This window comes from Schistocerca serialis, chromosome 6 (genome assembly GCF_023864345.2).
Source record: "Schistocerca serialis cubense isolate TAMUIC-IGC-003099 chromosome 6, iqSchSeri2.2, whole genome shotgun sequence".
NCBI lineage: Eukaryota > Metazoa > Arthropoda > Insecta > Orthoptera > Acrididae > Schistocerca > Schistocerca serialis.
The window spans coordinates 553,707,852-553,718,075 of record NC_064643.1 but is presented as its reverse complement, the minus strand read 5'-3'; the positions used below and the strand labels follow the sequence as shown (position 1 = coordinate 553,718,075).

General features: G+C 42.9%; 1 long non-coding RNA gene across 1 annotated transcript in view; it reads right to left on the bottom strand.

The window, feature by feature from the left end:
- Window positions 1-300: 300 nt before the first annotated feature.
- The window catches only part of LOC126484093 (uncharacterized), a 93,796-nt gene continuing 83,872 nt past the window's right edge, over window positions 301-10,224 (bottom strand). Inside the window, exon 3 of the long non-coding RNA XR_007587806.1 lies at window positions 301-577. This is a non-coding gene — a long non-coding RNA (uncharacterized LOC126484093). The remainder of the gene's footprint in view (window positions 578-10,224) is intronic.

Sequence of the window (10,224 nt, the reverse complement as noted above, 5' to 3'; positions counted from 1 at the left end):
TCGCCTCTTGCTTTCGTGCTTACATGTTGCGCTTATCTGTTTTACGAGGCCGATATTTCGTACGTCAGTGCCCATCAGCTGTTCTGATTTAGTCACCGTTGACTTTTAAAAGGGACTGCCATTTTCTTATAGATCTCAAATGAATATTCAGTACTGCACTCAAGTCTAAAACAAAAATCACTTCGTCCAGCAAGTAGTAACCTGAATCAACCTCTAATGCGGCTGATCGTTTCCATAGACAAATTCGAGTGGGGGCTGAAATCCGACAGCGATACCCTTATTTCCAGAATCGATGTTCGAGTGATTACTTGACCACCCAGATGTGGTGGTTGGAAACGGTAAATTGAAATGATGTTCCTATGATTGCGATACCTGATGCGGCAGCCCATGTAAAGGCGGTCTTTCCGTAGCGCAATATATGCTTAGTACAATCTAGACAAAATACGACACACAATATGCCGTATCCATTTGCCTAATTCAGACGCTCGGTATGTTTCTACTTACATCTGCTGTAGTCTGCAATTATCCAAAGGTCAAAGACTTGCATGTTTCTGTGGTTGTTACCGGTGGCTGCATCCTGAAACAGATGAAAAATAAATATAAGTATGCTTCTATGAAAAACCTTTTAGAAATAAACCACTGAAAAGAGACCATCATCATCATCATCATCATCATCATCATCATCATCATCATCATCATCATCAAATGTTACACCGTAAATAAAGTGCCTCTGAAAAATCCAGGAGCAGATGAAACCAAACAATGGGTTCAGATGATATGTAATGTTATTTTTGTGATTACAAAATCGGATCAAATTTACAAAGAACTTTACAGTACGTATATACTTATCACTATAACGTTCACCCCCTCAGGCCCCGATGCATGCACTGATTCGGCTGGAGAGTGTGTCGAGGACACACTTCGCTCCTGAGGCAAGCCACAAATGTTCATGTCCTGGAGCAGTTTACGTACGAGCAGATCCAACGTATTTTTTGTCGGGGACAGTTCTGCAGATTTTTTTAATCATGAGAGTTCTATATCACGTTGAGAGTTCTTTGATACACGTGAAATGTTTTGACAAACATTGTCCTGTTGAAAAATGGCATTACGATACCGTTGCATCATGCAAGATATTGGACATACCACTGACGTCAGAATTCTCAGGCACAACCAGACGTGACCTCAGAGACCCAACGACCATATCATTCAGTCTTACAAAATATTTTACTTCAAATTCAAGTGCAGATTCTAATTTTAAATGAGCTGACAAACCAAATTACTGCAATCACCGGCTTATTGCATGCGTAATTAATGAGCTAGTAAATTCTATAGGAGAATTTCACCCTTTCATATAATTTCCTAGCTATTCTGAAGCGACCGACGTGTTTCCAAAGGAAAGGCACACAGGTGGGAAGTCTACACAATTTTTATGTTTCTGTGAGTACAGGTGTGTACCTAAATTACGAAACATAAGAAACATTACTATGCCTAGGACTGTAAGAGAAGCGTTGGCATTCAAAACGCCTCCCAGCCATTTCGGAACTGGCAAGTGGTGAATGGTTTTCAAGGGAATATTATATATTTTTTCTTGAAAAGTAGTATCATGTTCAGGTAACATTAATAGAGATAGACAGCGATCAGGCACCCTTCTTTCGGAAGTAAGACCACGTTTAATAATATCGTTGTCTGGTGGCCAGGGGAGACGCAACAATTTATCCTAGCGCTCACAAAGCCAGCAGCTATGCAAGCTGTGTGAAGTGAGGCGCTGGTGTCTTGGAAGGCAACACTATTGGGGAGCAAATATTGTACCGTGGAATAGCCTTTTAGTCAAAAAAGGCCACATAATCCTCGACAGTAATACGACCTTATGCAGCAACCAATAGCGCCCATGGAATACGACGAAATTGCTCCATATACCATCGAACCCCGACGTCTGTCGCTCTTCGGACGTAAACTCGGCCACATGGAAACATTGCGAAGCAGGACTCATCCAACCAAATGACATTCTTCCACTGCTCCGTAGTCCAAGCGTTACAGCTTCGGAACCGCTTTTCCTGTTACGGGTATTCCCTTCACTGATGAGCGGTTTCTGAATCCGAATTAGATTCTTACGTTGCACAAGATAGATTTGTAAACTGACAGGTTTCGGCCACTAGCTCGTCGTACAGTTTCCAGTTTATGGAGGTCTCTACGTGTTTTTTGCGCCGACAAGGTTCGCGAGTGCGACATTCAGAGACTTTTGCAGCTGTCGTCTTATTTTTAGTCAAAATTCTCAAATTACTGTGTTATTATCAGCTAAACACACTTTCGTGTTACGACCTAGATGATTCTCCTCTTTCCCTGTATGCAGTATAGATCTTCGATATGGTAGCTGATGAAGCACCGAATACTTCGTCGATGTTCGTTAAGGAAGCACCCACCATATGATCAATTTACCCACGTTTGAGTTCATTTATTTTTTACGTAATGCTATCAACTGTTCAAAACATTGTTCTGAGTGACATCTAGAGCATATTGACATTATGCAGGTGCCTTTTGGTAGTCAAATACGGCAACTACTTGCAGGCTTGCCTATCAGCTGCATTGTTACATGAAGTCCTCGCTATGTTTCCGACTGCCTGTCCGTCCCCCGTTGCAGAACAGTCTCAAGATGGTGTGTCTTGAAAATAAAAAGATGAGTCGTTGAGTTCAAACTCGCTTCTCAAACTTGCTTCCGTGGAGGGAGACAATGATCTCCCTGAGAGTGCTAATCTGACGCCACTGCAGGATGTCCAACCGTAATACCCAGAACTTCCCCCGCCTTTCCACCTAAAACGACGCAGGAGGGTCAGTTCCAACTCCCTGGTCAAGTTGGCAGTATTCAACTACTTTTTCCGGTGTAGGCACTGCACTGTGCCGCCACTACAGTGTACACACACACACACACACACACACACACACACACACACACACACGTACGTACGTGTACATTTACGTTATCGGATTTTATGCAAATGCATCAGAATATTAAAATTTGTTTGATGAGATGATCTTTGCTCAGTTTTCACTTCTGTATTTCACGAGGAGTTAAAGATGGGAACAGAAAAAACACTTAGAAACTGTGTGCAGCAAGTGAAAGTAATTAAAAGGGGAGAGAGAGAGAGAGAGAGAGAGAGAGAGAGAGAGAGAGAGAGAGAGAGAGAGAGAGAGAGAGAGAGAGGGGGGGGAGGGGGGGGACACGATGAGCGCTGCTGGCGGAGGTTAGGTTTCCCGCAATCGTAACCACCCCGACCCCACCCCGGAAGCAGTTTCAATCGATATGTTTGAGAATAGCAACGACTTCTCGGAGGAAACCAAGAATCAGTCAAACTGTCCATACGTAGTCCGCTAACATTAGAGGCAAAGAATCTAAAAGATAGCGTTTGGCACGAGGAACCAGGAGGAGGTGGAATTCCACAAGGACGCGAGCTACTGTCTCCAAGATTCCACAAACACAACATGGTGATGTCCGCATAAAAAAACTATGGGTTAGTCGGGATGCGGTGGCTACGTTAGTAATTTTTACTCTTTACACCACTCCATAATTCTGCAGCCAGTTATATAATGAAATGTGACGTTGAATGTGTGTCCTTACCATAGTACCATATATGCCAATATGTCACGCAGCAAGCGACCGCGGGGAAATGCACACACACTGTGGCAGCCTGTTTATGTAGTTCCTGCTGCGCTGCAAAGGGGGGCGCGTAGCGGCACTACATTCCTGACGGTATTACTCATGTGTTTACGATCGAGTGAACTGCGGACAATGACAGTTTCACCATTACGGTGAGACGTGTTATACGCCTTGAGACGAAGGTCAGAAACAAATGTCTATTCACGCCTACGCAGTTATCTGTACAGGCGGACGAATATGACTGCATCAATAAAGGTGGTATTGGAGTAGTTATAATAAATCCTAACGCCATTCACAATTCCAGGGTATAGGAGTGAACGAGAAATAGTTTTGCACGTATAAAAACTGAAAACGATTAACTCATTACAGCATAAATTTTCCGTGGCAAGACAGAAGAGCTCTTGACAGAATAGCTTTGTTATATTCTTAGTCTCGAGTAATATTTCTTCGGACTTTTTGTATCTTTTAAGAATCACACTTCGAAGGAAATCTTGTTAACAGAAGCACGCAGTTGCTTAAATCCGTAACTGGATGGCTGTAAGTGCGACGATCAACTTTCTCAGCGTTTGTTGTTAGGTAGAATTAACTATTTCTCGCCGTTTTCCTTATTTGTGGGAGATCTACCGCCAACAGCATATTGAATTTCCAGTATTACCAATGGCGAGCACCACGAACTTTTAAGTCATTTTAAGTCGGATTTCCGGATACTTTTAATCACACAGTGTAACTTTATATGTTGGTATTACATCATTTTTTCGGTGTTGCGCCTTTCCCTTAGTTGCTCTAAATTCGTGAAGGTATGTACCGTCTATGCAACTAAATGAGTGCCACAAGCGCTTCGCTTATTTTATTTGCTAAGCATCACTAGTGGCCTGTAATATACGTTTCCTTTTATACATACAATAAACGTATTACGTGGTACACATAATATGCTACTGTATTACATTCTCCCGTGTTGTAGTAGTGTTTTCTTAGGTTAGAAGCAACTTTTGTAGCACAGCTTACGATTTCCAGCGCTGTTATGTGTGTGGATAGCTATTTGCTAGTTTCCACACTAGCTGGCCGATTTCTGGCCCTCTTTCACCCACATTTGTCACATTGCATGTATTATTTGCTCTTTCCATTTTGTGGTCAATATGTGTTTTCGGTGTGTGGTGTTGCGAACTTTTGTGTGTCTAGTAGTGGTTTGAGATATATATATATATATATATATATATATATATATATATATATGAAGGAGATAAATAATTAATCCTGGTTACATTTCCGTTTGTTATTGTTTAGGTGGCTAGCGTGATCAGGGAGTTATGTGCAAGTTATACATGCTATGTGACAAACGTGGGCGAAAGAACGCCAGAAATCTGCCAGCTGGAGTGTGGAAACTAACGAATACATCTCCAGGGTCACACACATGAGAACCGCTCTGGAAATCGTAAATAACACCGAACGAGAAGTTCACATTACGGAGCTTGTGCTACGAAAGTCTCTTCTAACCTAAAAAAAAGAACGACAAAATGTAATATAGCAGCATATTATATCTACCACATAATAAGTTTATTGTATGTATAAAAGGAAACACGTATTTCAGGCCACTGATGATGCTTCCTAAGTAAACGAAGCGAAACGCGTATGGCAATAAACTGCCTTCATTTAGTTGCATAGATGGCACATACCTCCACGAACTCCGCAACACACTTTATCATTACCCTCCTGGAAAACTTTCCGTTCCTTTGACTGTGGAAAGAGTTGACGGAAGGTTGTTGTACTTGCTTTATATCACTGTCGAATAGCCTGTATTGTTAATGTAGGTTAATTCTTACAAAGAAGAAAACAGCAACCAGCCACTATTAATACAGCTATTTATTTTGGTAAATAGCGCCGCTACCGGTTTCGAACTGGCAAGTTCATCAGACGGCTGTTCACATGATTTTCAAGATACACTTTACATTATCGTCCGTTTTCGATTTTTATTATTTAACTGTGGCGAAGTATTTTTGGTGTGTTGTTGCCCTACGGTAGAAAACAGTGTTAGAAGCGCCCCAAGTGGAAATAACTAACCTCCAAACGATGTTTGGAGGTTAGTTATTTTCACTTGAGTTATTTTCACTTCACTTTCACCGAAAACGGACGATAACGTAAAGTGTATCTTGAAAATCATGATAACAGCCGCCTGATGAACTTGCCAGTTCGAAACCGGTAACGGCGCTATTTACCTAATTAAATAGCAGTATTAATAGTGGCCGGTTGCTGTTTTCTTCTTTGCAAGAATTAATTTTACACAGCCACGGTCTCCCCATGTCAGTTTTAGACAATAGCATTAATCTGTATTGTAATGCATCTCTGGCTTTAATGCATATTCGCTAATTCACGGGAAACGATGCACTGTTTGGACGTACTCTCAGAAGACTTGGGAGAAGACACACAGTCAAGAACAGCCTGTTTCGGTAGACGAGAAAGTGTGGGTGTGATTGCTGGGCGAGGCTGCTGGTGCTGGGCTGTGTGGTGGTGTGTGGAGTGGCCCGGTCCTTTGTGTGCGGGGCTGCAGGCTGCGTGAGCGCGCCTGTACGGCCGGCCACATACCTGGACACAGCGCAACCGGTTCTGGTCGCAGCCAAGGCTACGCCGCTGCCGCCGCCGCTGCATCCAGCACGGCTTCATCTCGCGCTGCGCCACACGCCCGAGCGATCCGGAACAACGGACACACGCACACGCTCGTGCATTTCTTGCCTAAGTCCTCTTCCACATACGTACTCTGTAACTGCCTGCAGAATGCGTGGTGGGGATTTCGGGTACCATCGGTACTGATTTCCTTCCCTGTACCACAAGGTAACGCCGGCGAGCGGAAAATGATTCCTGCATATGCCTCTGTGCGAGCCGTAACCTTCCCTAGTTCTCTGTTATCCTAGTGCGAGATGAAAGTGAGGTAATATGATCAAGTGCAGATCTAAGAGGGGTCAGAACAACTAACTACCTCCCTCCTCCCCTATCCCGACAAAAGGTACACATTTCAGTAGCAGCGTTTATATTTTTACATATAACTTTCAAATTTCTGTGCTAACTATCGGAGATCTCAGATTTTTATAAATTAGAAGCTACAGTTAGAATAGGGAACTTTTCAGTTGCTTGAGTGAGGGGCCGCCTATGTAGATGCTCTTACATGACAGCTAAAAATGTGCTATGTGAAGATACACATTCGTTATTTGACTATAACTGCTGTCACCAAGAAATCTAACATGTCCACATGCACATCCGACAAACAGGGAGTCTAGTAAGGGATGGCAGTAACGCAACCATCCAATAAGAACAAAAAGTGAAAAAGATCTACGTTCCAAAATAGGTGGAAACGACAAAGAAATACCATTCCCTCATTTACGTTCTCACATAGCTGTAGTTCTCAGGCTGTGTGTAAATCATGACGTTGTCAATGTTTGTTACTATTGTTGTTCTTAACTGCGTGAGAGAAGTGAGGTATTCTTCAGGATTCCCGTACGGTATATTTCGGATATACAATTTTTTGAATACTGCGCTATGCTCTGAATACTTTTGGGGAAGTTAATATTTTATATACGTTCTTATTAACATCGTAGGAATCTATAGCACTTCTAAAATGAGCGTCATCCCAAATAGTGACAATGAAGGTGCGATGGTCAACAACAAACCAGGACATCACCAAATACCCAAACCATCTTCGTATTCTGAAGAACGTTAATGATACACCTCCCTGATCGTGCTACTATTTTAAAAATAGAAAGCTGAGGCAGGGAAAAAGATTCCATATCAGTATTCTATTCTCTACATCCCTAGACGTTCTTTGATCAACAACATTTCTAGAAGAAGCAATGATTTTTCTTTATGATCATGAGTCTGCGTTTAGTGCAGATAAGCACTACCTCCATTTTAACTAAGTACCCACAACAGGAAAGATGTACCATTTTGTATACTGTACATCAGCAAACTGTTTGCAATTAATGACAGAGTAAAAAATGTCTGATTTACTATACATCAGGCTGTTCGCGGCTAATCTTATTATGCAGGGTGGTTGTAATTTAACTGCTACCTAATAGCGCCCCATGAAAAAACAAGTGATCTAGGAAAATGAAACTTTGTCAAAATATATGCAAGGACATGCGGCAGAAAAATAACGAATAAACCACTGAAAGAAATTTTAATCCGCATGAGATGGCAACATTTGTTTATACCGTATCTACATCTACATTTATACTCCGCAAGCCACCCAACAATGTGTGGCGGAGGGCACTTCACGTGCCACTGTCATTGCCTCCCTTTCCTGTTTCAGTCGCGTCTGGTTCGCGGGAAGAACGACTGCCGGAAAGTCTCCGTGCGCGCTCGAATCTCTCTGATTTTATATTCGTGATCTCCTCGGGAGGTATAAGTAGGGGAAAGCAATATATTCGATACCTCATCCAGAAACGCACCCTCTCGAAACCTGGACAGCAAGCTACAACGCGATGCTGAGCGCCCCTCTTGCAGAGTCTGCCACTTGAGGCGTATCATGTTTATGTTGCAGGTTACAAATGTTACTGAATTCGATGACCATCTTGCTTCCACGACAGCATGAAGCTGCATTAGGCATGCTATTTCATATCTGTTCACAGCACTTTTCGAAAGTTACACCGTAGAGTGCTTATCTGTCTTATGGAGCTCGTGCGCTGCATAACAATTGCACTTTGCACCCAGCATTCGCAGCCGTGGCAACAGCAACTTCAACATTTTGTGGCGCAATTCGCCCGACAATCCAAAATTTCGAATCATGCTCAATTGCAGTGTAGAAAAAGGACCTCTCCGTATTCATTTAATACGTCGATACTAGAGAAGAGTAGCAGTGCTGTCACTGTTTTGATAAAGTAGTGTTGAAAGTACAGCTCACCTTGTCCAGATGCTTGTGATTCAGTCCTCCTTCGCCGTAGAAGTACCGGCGCCTAGCGGCAAGTCATGAAACTAATACTACCAACAACGCTAACATCGTTTAGCCCACAACCTGAAAGTCGTTCAGATGAAGTTTGGTACCACTACCGCATATAGTTTTCCGTCTACACTGTCTCAAGTGGGGGAAGTTTAACTATAAGCACTATGTATATAGAGAAGTCTGAACGATGAACAGTTTCAGCGAAATGCAGGACGACTTGCAGGAGGATCGACACTCTCACAGGAATTGTCAGTTGACTCAACAAATGAAACACAGTATAGATAAACAGAAATATCTTATCGGATAACAATGCGATTGCAGAACAGTTAGTGGAAGCAGTCACAGCTCTAAAATACCTGAGAGTACGCGTACGGACCGATTCAAAGAGGAACAATTACATAAAACTAATAGTACGAAAGGCACATTGAGAGATTCACTGGAAGTATGCTCACGATGTGTAGCCCTTCAACAAAGGCGGTAGCTTACAAAACCCTCGTTGGACACTAGTATTGCTCCTCAGACTGGAACCGTTACCAGGAAGGACTGGTAGAGGATAGAGATGATTTTTTTTTCTTTGAAGAAAGCAGCAGGTTTCGTCTTGCTGGTTCATTTAGTAAACACGAGTCACCGAAATGCCCACCCAACTCCATTGGCAGACGCTTCAAGAGCGGTGTTGTGTATCACGGTGTCTTAATTCCGAGACCATTAAGGCAAAAATATGGATACGAGTTCTTATAGATGTGGATGTAACTGGCGAAGTAGCCACATTCCACAAGTTAACGTCGCCCTCCCATTCCTGAACAAAGCTAGCGTCACATAGCTGGTTGGCTTTGAGGAAGCCCGTTTTCAGCTATTCACAGCGCCAGCTGGAGGCGGAAGAAACTTAGGGCGTGTGGCGCATAATACATACAGGCCCAGGCTAGGACAATACCTTCCTTCATCTTCTCTTCCTTGGGTGTCCCATCTAGGCCTCTCATGTCACGCACTCTTAATCTGAGGGGACAGTTAACGCTTCCAAAAACAAAAAGTTAACCACAGAACACTAAAGCTGGGGGGGGGGGGGGGAGACGGAAGGGACGGAACCTTTGTAAAGTTTAGTACTGCATATTTCATTCAAACTAAGTCTTAGTTTACAGGTTATCCATTAATTACGTTTATTGGATCTCCAGTGGTATGTTACATACCAAATTAAGCACTGTATGTCCTGTTTTACAACCTACTGCAGTCTTAATTTTTACGAGGGTTTAGTAACCTTCGGTTAAAAGCCCCAGAAATAACCTGGCGTTCCTTGCGATCATAAATGCCTATTCACACTGGACCATACGGAACGGAACTTCAAATTTCGAATGACGGGATAAGCATAGGTTGCTAAAGGAATGTCTCTGCCTAGAGTCTTTTGGGAAGAACAAATGTGCTAAACGTTTCGTAGTAAGCAACCATAACACCTGCGCTTCACTCGAAGTGTGGCGGTCTCCGACTGCAGCACTACACCCATTCACAACCTACACATGCCAAGATGGGCGGTAAATTACAAGCAGCGGCAGAAGCAGCTGTTTGAGTCAAAATAGAATCAAGCGGAGACACACAGTTCTTTTAGGCATGGTACGTCATAAGCAGGACGTGTACAGCACTGACTCTGAATGAA